Raw genomic sequence first — 10,186 nt, forward strand, 5'->3', positions numbered from 1 at the left:
GGGGGAGCGTGTGGCAGCGGCGGCGGCAGCAGCGGCAGGCGCAGGTAAAAGCCGCTGTGCAGGCCCCCATCCTTGGAGTCCCCGGCGTGTCAGACTGGGCGCCTCTAGCTCTATGGGGTTGGGATGGGTTCTGGGGCTGGAGCTGCGCGCGGCGGGCCCGGCCCGAGCTCCACTGGAACCAGCAGGAGACCCCGCGTGGGAAGGGCGTCCTCTTGCCAACGCGGAGCCTCCTTTGGACGTTAAGTGCCCGGACAGCGTGGGGCGCACAAACCCCTGTGGCTTTGGTCGGCTCTAGCTTGGTTTTCTTTGCGTTGCAGCCGCTGCAGCTGCCACCCGGGCATTCGTTTGTTTTCATATTTGCAGGGGAGGAGGTGGAATTTACAGCTCACTTTGGTTCCTTTATTTTTCGGGTGGTTTGCATTTTGGGGGGAGGTCAAGCATCCTTCCTTAATAACCCTCTTGGGAAACCCTGTGTGTGGCTGGGACGGGAGGGCGACGGAATACCTCACCCTGACCCTAAGCCAGGCGGGTCACTCACCCCGCCTCCCCTTTCTCTTCTCCCTTTTCCAGCAGGATCTCATCTATACCTGTCATCTCCCTTCCCTCTTCTCCCACTGCCGTGTGACCAACCTTGGCCTTGGCACAAGGCTGCATCCCTGCCTTCTGCCCTGGTATTGCCCAAGGGAATCTCCATTCTCTTGGGGAGTATTGGGAGCCACGGGTATTGAGATGCTGCGGGTCTAGCCAAAAGAACAGAACTATTACCCGAGAAGGTCTTGGACTGCGTGGGCTGGAGGGTAAGGGTGGAGTTTCCAAAGGAAAAACTCTCTCTGAAAAGTGATTCTTTCCAAAAGGAAAAAAAAAACAAACTGTTTTTGAGAAGTGTTTCCCAATCTTAATTGTCACCGTGAGAAGCGTTTTCCAGGCTGGATTGTCACTTGTGTTAAACCATTTCTAGTGTTCTCCAAGTAAGAAAACTTAATATTGGACGCATTTTTTTTTTAAAGCAGACTGGAAATTTGTAGGGAATTGAAAGATTGACATTTGGCATGCCTTGGCCAGTTAACAAATTGGTAACACAACTGAGTGGGCTTTCTTCTTGTAAATATATATTTGTAGAGTTTGAAAGGCTTTTAGCTATCACTTTTTCCAGCTTCTTCAGTTTTTGCAGATGAGGAAACTAAGACAGAGTAGAGGTTGTGGCTCTTATAGGAGGGTTGTGAAGAAAGCTCTTTGCAAATGTGAATTCTCATTATTAATATTTTTGTTTAAGTTCACACAGCTATTTACTATTATAGTCAGAATAGAAGCCAAGTCTCTTCACTTATGGTCCACAATTTTTTTCTGTCACCTATCTGGTCTTAATTTTTATGAATGATTTTATCTTTCCTTGAACTTTTACACCCAGAATACTTTTTTGCTAATTCAGCCAATGACTCTTGGCTCTTTTTTTAGGAAAGTAATTTAGTAACACCTTCCAGGATTATTTCTGTAATGTTTTGAAGAGCTTTAGTCAGTCCTCTAACATTAAATAAGCACTGATCTGTGCTATGGGTTGGTGATCAACAAAGAAAGGCAAAAAACAGCCTCTAGCTGGCAGCTAGGTGGCACAATGGAGAGAATCAGGGCTGGAGTCAGGAAGACCTGAGTTCAAATGTGACTTCAGACACTAGCATTATGACCCTAGAGAAATCAACTCTGTTTGCCTCAGTTCCTTATCTGTAAAATGAGCTAGAGAGTAAATGGCAAACCACTCTAGTATCTTGCCTAGAAAACCCTAAATGGGGTCATTAAGAGCCCAACCACAGAAGGATAACTATAATCTTTAGTTGACTTAGTATTTTTTAAGGTTTTTACTGGTATCTATTCCCCAAGTACCTCTTAGAAAAACAGTTAAATTGAACTTAACCTCAAGATAAGCAAAATTTTATTACCTTAAACCCTCCTCCCTCCCCAACCCCCTTTCAGGGATGAGAAGTGTTTCAGTCTTTGTTTTTTGAGACCAAATTGGAAATTGCAATTTATCTAAATTCAACTGTTTTTAAGTCTTAACATTTGTATTATTATAATTATTGAACATATGTTCCTGGCTCTACTTTCTTCTCTCTGTCTCAGTTCTTGCAAGTAATTGATAGTATTGACACATAGCTTGTTGTTATGTGGCTATTGTATAATCACAGCATTTAATCCAGAAATACTCATTTTCTTCAAATTTCCTGCCATACTCTGTGTATTTGCTATGTTTCATTTTGGATTAAACCAGATTATCTCTCCAGTATTTTAATTTTGTACAATTTGTCAACACAAACATGAAAAACTGCTAACTTTTAAGTTTTTCAAGATGACACTTGCGATAAAGAAAATTATACTGTATTGTACTCATTATATACACACAAGCATATATAAATTATTTTTTTGAGCATCTTCCTTTTATTCAATTTTGTCTAAATTATTTCTAGGTTTTCCAGGTTATTTTGTTGTTGTTTTTGCTTTGAAATTGTTTATTTTGTCATAGGCTTCAGAAGTCATTTATTGCTTGTCACAACATTTTGGCTTCACCTATCCACTTAACAAAAGTATGAGTACATGTATAAATGAGTGCTAGCAATTAATAATGGCTTATTTATATCAATTCTAGAGAATCGTAATGGAGTATGGTCCATTTTGTTTCATGGAATGTTATTTGAAATAAGTATATGGATTTTTTTTTTAATTCTGTACAAATTTTTGTTATAATTCTATTTGGGAACACAAAATTTGTCCTGTAAAAGATCAAAGTAAGTCATTATGTGTCTTTGCCCATTATAATGTAGAAAATGATAAAGAGGCTAATATTTTAAAGCAAAGTTTAAACTAAAGTACATATCATTAAACATGTTAACATCTCAGCTTACTAACTTAAATTGAATTGTGGTCAGGTTTTTTGGGGATACATTTTATTTCTATCTTTTTTTTTTTTTTTTTGGCACATCACTAACTTTTCCCAAAATTTAATTTTCTGCTTACCCCCTTTCAGGGAACTATCTCTTTGAATGGAGTATTAAAAAAGAGAAATCAATTCTATAAAACTAACATCTGAAAAATCAGTTATGTGTAGTTTTGGTCTACTGTTCCATAACCCTATCTCACCTCTTCAGAGAATACTTTCCTTCTCATATCTCTTTTTTTTGCAGCCAAGTTTGGTAGTACTTTCACAGCATTCAATTTTCTTTTTTAAAATAAAAAACTCCCACCTTTTGTCTTAGAATCAATATTGTGTATTGTTCTGGGGCAGAACAGGCAGTGGGAATTAATTGACTTTCTCAATGTCACTCAGTTAGGAAATGTCTCAGTTCAGATTTGAACCTAGGACCTCCCATCTCTAGCCTGACTCTCAATCCACTGAATCACCTAGCTACCTCCAGTATTAAGTTTTGAGTATTTGTGGTGGTGTTTTTTTCATTTACATTGTAATCATTACATATTTTATTTGTTTTGCCTACTTGCACATTGTTTATAATATGTCTTCCTATGCTTCTATATACTTATAGTTTCTTAGTAATATTCTGTTTCTTATGTACCAAAATCAAAGTTGTTTAGTCATTTCCTATTCAATGGGCAACTACTTTGTTTCTTGTTATTTGCTATTCCAAAAAATGCTGATAGAAATAATTTGGTTTATATAGGACCTTGCTTTCTCATTAATCTCTTGTGATTTTTACAGGTATTTATCTTCACTAATAGCTGCATTTTAAGACCAAAATTAAGTTTTTAAAAAGTTGATTTTTATTAAAAACTTCATTTCCCATATGGCTACATTCCTTTGGACTCCTCCATAACGCTTCACTCAGGAACTTCATCCTGCAAGATCACATCAGCCCTGAAAGTCACACCTCATTTATCATCTCATTGCACTCTGCTGGAGTTCTCTGTCATGCCCTAAGCTGGGCCCCCTTTCCTTTCACAGTTTCCTTTTATGTGTTGTCTTCCTAGAATAATATCTTTGAGGGAAAGTAGAATCTTTTTTGTATTTGTATTCTCATTCCTTAGAACAGTGCCTTGACAAATACATGTTGATTAATAGTAGAACTAATGCTTTTGGACTCTAATATTACTGCCTTAGATCTCCTGAATGAGGAGTGGGATGGCACTGAAGAAAAGGGATAGGAAGACAAGATGAACTAGACTAATTTACACGGAGAGGAATTGACACAGTTTTGAGGGTATATCAATTCTCAAAGTAGCTAAAAAGGGGGAGGAAAGCAAAGACATGGAAAAATCTTGATTATTCATATTACTCCAAATAGGGGACCAACTATTGAACTATATGCCAGTTTTTCCCATTCAAAAGTTTTATGAGAATATCTTCATAGACATTGAGAGCATCTCTTGATGAAGATATGAAAAAGGACCAGCAGTCTTTCTTTCTAAGATGATATATTCTGCAGCAGACCACATCTTTAGTTATCTAGTTAACTGAAAGATATGGAGTACACAAAATCCCGTTGATCTTATTGTTTGTTTTATAGTTGGAAGGGACCTTAGCAACTGTCTAGTCCAACCTGAAAGAAATCCCCCACTTAATCTAGATAAATGGTCATGTAGTGTCTATTTGAAGACCTTCAATGTAGAGGAATCTATGTAGTCTATTTTGCTTTTGGACAGTTTTAATTGGTAAGAAAGTTTTTCCTGATTTTCCTTATTCACAGATAAAAAACTAAGTGGATAAAGAATGACTAATAGCCAGTATATAATATACAGTTGAATGACCACCCATCAGAATATATATCTGAGATGGATGTAGCAAACAACACTCATCTGGGTCTAGAATTGAACAGAAGAAATAGAAGTGGACGGAATTGTTTTTGGAAGAATAACAGTTCTTTTGACAATCCCAGACTTGTCCCTCAAACAAAGGCCCGTCTTTTTTAACACCAGTATTATTCTGGTGATCTTTGGTTATGAATTGCAGCATACATAGACTGAGGAACTGAATTTGAGAAGAGTCATATAGTACATACGAGCAGGCAGCAACACATTACAAATGAGAAATTGCACAGGAGTAGGAGTATAAAGGATAAATAAAGGAAAAAATGGATAACTAATAGGTAGTCTACATGCACCCTGTGTATCCATGCAATGTCAAGAAATTTATGAAGCACATTAGATGGGGGGGAGGTTATAGATAATAATTGTACAGAATGAACTGGCTTGGATCATTTTTTATTTTTCACATTGAGATCACTGATCTTGAATTATGGAAATAGCCTTAAGCTAGAACAACTTAGAAATACTGAATAACATTCAACACTTACCCAGAAGAATTCAAGAGAAGATTTTTTTGTAGAGACAAATACTAATGTTTCAAATATGATCATTTTAATTTCCCAAAAGTTGAATAAAAATTATCTAAGAAGATAGTCACTTATTTTACAATATTTTTGGTAGGGTAAATAAGGAGATGGTAAGAGAACACCCAGTCTCTCTAAGTAAAATCTCTAAGCTTATTCTTTGATAACCGAAATATGTATGGAAGCAATATGAGCATTTAAAACCAAGAATCATTCTCAAAAAGTAAGTGGTCAAACTTTTAACAAACTTCTGAAAGATTGTTCCAGACCACTAAAATTAAAATAAATGAAATTCTAAACAACTCTTAATATTTTATTTCACACTTAGCAAACTGGTAAAGATGATAAAAAGATGACAAAAATGAGAAAAATCATTCCTGGAGGGGCTGTAAGAAGATAGACACACTAACACATTCTGGTTCAAGTTGGATTTGTTCTAAGAATATGACCATTCCCATTGATTCAGAGATCCCATTGCTAGAGATTTGCCAAGGAAGTCAGGCAGAAAGACCCTCTATTCACTAAGATTCATAGCTGCACTTTTTATGGTAGCAAAACAAAGTAGGTACTCATTGATTAAAGAAGAGCTAAATAAATTGTTGTATATGACTAATGAAATATGTTATAATGATGGATATACAAGAAGATGAGAAGGCATAACTGATACACAAGTAGAACAAGGAAAACAGTATACACAAGAACAATAACAATATAAATATAAAAAAACAACAAAATAAAATTATAATGACTAGACTTTGCCCTTGAGTGAAATTGAGAAAGTGTACCTCCCTCCCTTTACAGTAGCAAGGGGTTATCAGTGTGGAATATTAACTCTACTATAAGATATGATTGATGTGTTTTCTTTTGCTGAACTTTTTCTCTTTGTAAATTTTTGTTATAAGAGATGATTCAGTAAGTAGAGCAGGAAGAGTAGAGATATATTCAGAAATTACTGGGTTAAAAAAAATACTGATCAAAAAATTTAAAAATCTGGACAAATTAATAACAATTCATACTTTATAGTAATAATAATATTACTTATTGGCATGAAGGCAGGATGCCCTAGGTTCAAGGTCTTCTTCTGATACATCCTGACTAATTTTGGGCAATTGACCTTTCAATGCCCTAGGCAACTCTATAAATTGCAGAACAGTTTTTGATTTGCTTTGGAAGAGGGGATTTTCTCACTGAGAGTTCTCTGTGCTACTAAAATTAGGGGTTTGGGACCTCCTCCCCAAATTAATAAATACATTTATGAAAATCCTTATGGTTGCAAAGAGCTTTTATGTATATCATCTCATTTACTCCTTTCAACAACATTGTGAGATGAATGGGAAAATAAGAGAGTCACTTGTTAAACCTTGCAATTACTAAAGTGAGCTGGAACTTAAAACTATAACTTTTGGTTTCAAGTTCACTGCTACTCATAAAAGAACCTGCAAATACAATTAATTGCTTTGGTTAATCTTTGAGGAATTGTAGAAGATAGGAGAAAGAGTAGAGATAAATAAATGCCCCAGTTTTCTAAAAGAAGATAAAAAGGTTGATTCTGGAAACTACAGATCTTTAGGCTTGAAATCATTGCACTATTCTAGAACAAGTGATAATCTTTAACAAACCTTGCTTCAAAAATTACAAGTTATGCTAAGCTAGAACCTAAAATTACATATTACCTCTCACTCTAAGTTTTGAGATTGATGATTTTTTCCCTCCTTTCTCTGAGCATCTTTCCTATTTTGTCTTTGTTTTGCTAAGGTTGAATACACTCAAAGAAAAATCCTTTTTTTTTGACCTAAGGCTTTTATGATTTTCTTGAATTTTCTGGTCAAAAAAATCATCAATTGTGCAAGTATGATTCAAGATTCTGTGGAAATTGTGTATTCATGTATGTGATATGCATATTTTGTGGTCTTTTCTCAGTTCTTAGCCTTCTTGACTTCTCTCTACAGCCTTTGACACTGTTGATCACACACTCTCTCTTTTTTTTAACCCATACCTTCGTCTTGGAGTAATTGACTCCAAGGCAGAAGAGTGGTAAGGGCTAGGCAATGGGGGGTTAAGTGACTTGCTCAGGGACACACAGCTGGAAAATGTCTGAGGCCAGATTTGAACCTAGGACCTCCGGTCTCTAGCCCTGGCTCTCAATCCACTGAGCTGCCCCCTGATCACTCTCTTTTTAGTACTCTTGATCCATGACAGTGCTCTTCTGGTTCTCCTTCTGCCTTCTGATCACTTGTTGGCCTCATTTACTAGATCTTTATCCTGGTCCCTTTTGTTAACTATGAGTGGGACAAGTCTCTGTTCTGGGCTCTCTTCTTCAAAGTTCTATACACTTTCACTTTGTAATCTCACCAGCTTCCATGGATTTTTTATGTAAATGATTCTCATATCTGTTTATTTAGCCATATTGACCTCTCCTCTCCTGACTTCCAGTATTTGCATCTCTGACTACTTCCTGGACATCCTCAAATTGGATGTCTTGTAAACACGAAACTCAAAATGTCCAAAACTGAATTAATATTTTCCCCCCAAACTCTCCCTTTTTCTGACATTTCTGTTATTATTGAGAGAGTAACACCAGCCTCCTAGTTACCTAGTCTCACAAGCTTGGGGTCATTCTCCACTTAGCATTTTCTCACCCTGCCCTGCTATTCAGTCAAGTGCTAAGTTCTGTAATTTTACCTTCATTTCCTTTTTATATTTGCCTTTATCTCCTTTGACACTGCACCCATTTTTCTGCAGACTCACCACATTGGGTTAGAACAACTGTAGTAGCCTTTTGGTTGGTCTTCCTACCTCAAGTCTGTCTCCCCAAGGTTTGAGCATGTCATCTCTATTCATTAAACTCCAGTGACTCCTTATAAATCCTGTGTTTGGCTTTTAGAGCCGTCATAACCTGGCCTCTTCCTACCTTTCCAGTCTTAGTCCCCTACATATTCTTTTTGACCCAGTGAAAGTGGCCTCCCTGCAGTTCCTTGAATACATTTCTTCACTTCTGGACTCTACATTTTCAGAAGCTGTCCTTATTCCTAGAATTCTTCTCCTCATTTCTGCTTCCTGGCTCCTTAAAAGACCCACCTTCTACAAGAAGACCTTTTTATTCCTCCTTAAATCAGATATGCCTTCCCTCTGAGATTATTTTACCAACAATTCTCCATTTTACCTTGTATATATCTTGTTTGTATGTCATCTCCTCCTTTAGACAGTGAGTTCCTTGTTAGCTGGAACTGGCATTTGTTTTTGTTGGTTGGTTTTTTGCCTTTCTTTGTATCTTTAATGCTTAGCTAAGTGCTTCACACATATCCATACAACTGTGTATCATTAACATTTGAGGGTAGTTAGATAGATGGCTCAGTGGCTAACTTGTGCTTAAAGCCAGGAAGACCTGAATTTATGCCCAGCTTCAGTTACTTACTAGCTGTGTGACCTTGGGCAAGCCACTTAACTTGTCTGCCTCAGTTTCCTCAATTGTAAAATGAGAATAATAATAGCATCTACCTCCCAGTGTTCTTGTGAGGATCAAATGATATAATATTTGTAAAGTACTTGGCATATAGTAGGTGCTATGTAAATGCTAGCTATTATTATTCATAGACATTATCAGTGCTAACAGTAATAGAATAGGGGGATAGGACCTATGATGTCATTGGCATAGGGAACTCCTTGATGAGGAAACTTCCCCTACCAATGCACTTTAGGCAGTTACCTGGTGGTAAGTCACTTTCCCAGTCATGAAGCCAGTGCATGTGTATGTGTGTATGCATCCATGCACATGTATTCATAATACTCTTTCATATTTACACATACATGTGTGCATATGCACAAAAAAGGGAAATTCAGGCATTTAAACATATGTGCATGTACATTCATATATGTGTGCATGTATTTCTATATACATATAAAAGAGAGGCAGAGGTGGGACTTGAAACTTGTTCTTCCTTGATCTCCAAAGCCTATTCTCTCTGTCTATTATGTCAAAATGCCTTTCAGGAATAATAATACCTTATACAATATTTCACATTTAGAATAATTCTCTGGGGGATGATAATATTTAAATATTTAAGTGGCTTTATTTCTATTTTGCAGATGTGGAAACTGAGTCCCAGAAAGTTGTTGTTGGTGTTTTTTTTTAACTTGTTGAAAGTTAACACAGCTAGTTAATGGAATTACTGAGCCGAGAACTCAAGCCTCCTGAAATGTTCTTTCCACTTTATTTACACTTCCTTAAGGGATAGATAGGCAGTTTTCAGTTAATTTGTTTTGTTTCATTGTCTTTTGCCATAAGAATAATAATTTAATTATTTTGAGTTTTTAAAGAACCTTCCTAGCATTCTAAATTTTGGAATTAATCTGATCACTGTTTAGTTTGTCATAATAAAATGCTTATTAGTGCTTTTGTTTATTAAGAGGTTAATTGCTTTAAGAATAAAAGTATAATTATGTTCATTGTTTTAAGAACACAATTACTCCTGAATTTGACTTGAATACTAAGTTAAAATATAGTAAATATAATATTCTCTTTGTTATTAGCAGTTTTGCTTGCTTGAATGGGCAATCAATTCATAAAATATATTCATGATTAATGACTTCTGGGTATAAATCCAGTGAGGTTTTATTGGTATAATTTATGGTACTTCTCTGATATTTTAATCCTCTTCTTATCTGATTGTCTTGATCTGGTCTGACCTGTCTAGTCAAATATATATATATATATGTATATATATATATATTTATTTTAAATTTATATTATAAAATCATCTTGTTTCTACTGAATTTTTTCCCCAAGGGCATCTTTATTTAGAAATTAAAAAGGTGTTTGCACTTTTGCAATCATTTTCTAGCAAAGCAATGGTTGC

At 36.1% G+C, this 10,186-nt stretch overlaps 1 protein-coding gene across 1 annotated transcript in view; it reads left to right on the forward strand.

Annotated features, from left to right (window-relative positions):
- Nucleotides 1-664: 664 nt before the first annotated feature.
- Nucleotides 665-10,186, forward strand: part of LYST (lysosomal trafficking regulator) — a 260,804-nt gene continuing 251,282 nt past the window's right edge. Inside the window, exon 1 of the mRNA XM_044674577.1 lies at nt 665-797. The gene's annotated coding sequence lies outside the window, so the exon portion shown is untranslated. The remainder of the gene's footprint in view (nt 798-10,186) is intronic.

This window comes from Gracilinanus agilis, chromosome 4 (assembly GCF_016433145.1).
Source record: "Gracilinanus agilis isolate LMUSP501 chromosome 4, AgileGrace, whole genome shotgun sequence".
Lineage (NCBI taxonomy): Eukaryota > Metazoa > Chordata > Mammalia > Didelphimorphia > Didelphidae > Gracilinanus > Gracilinanus agilis.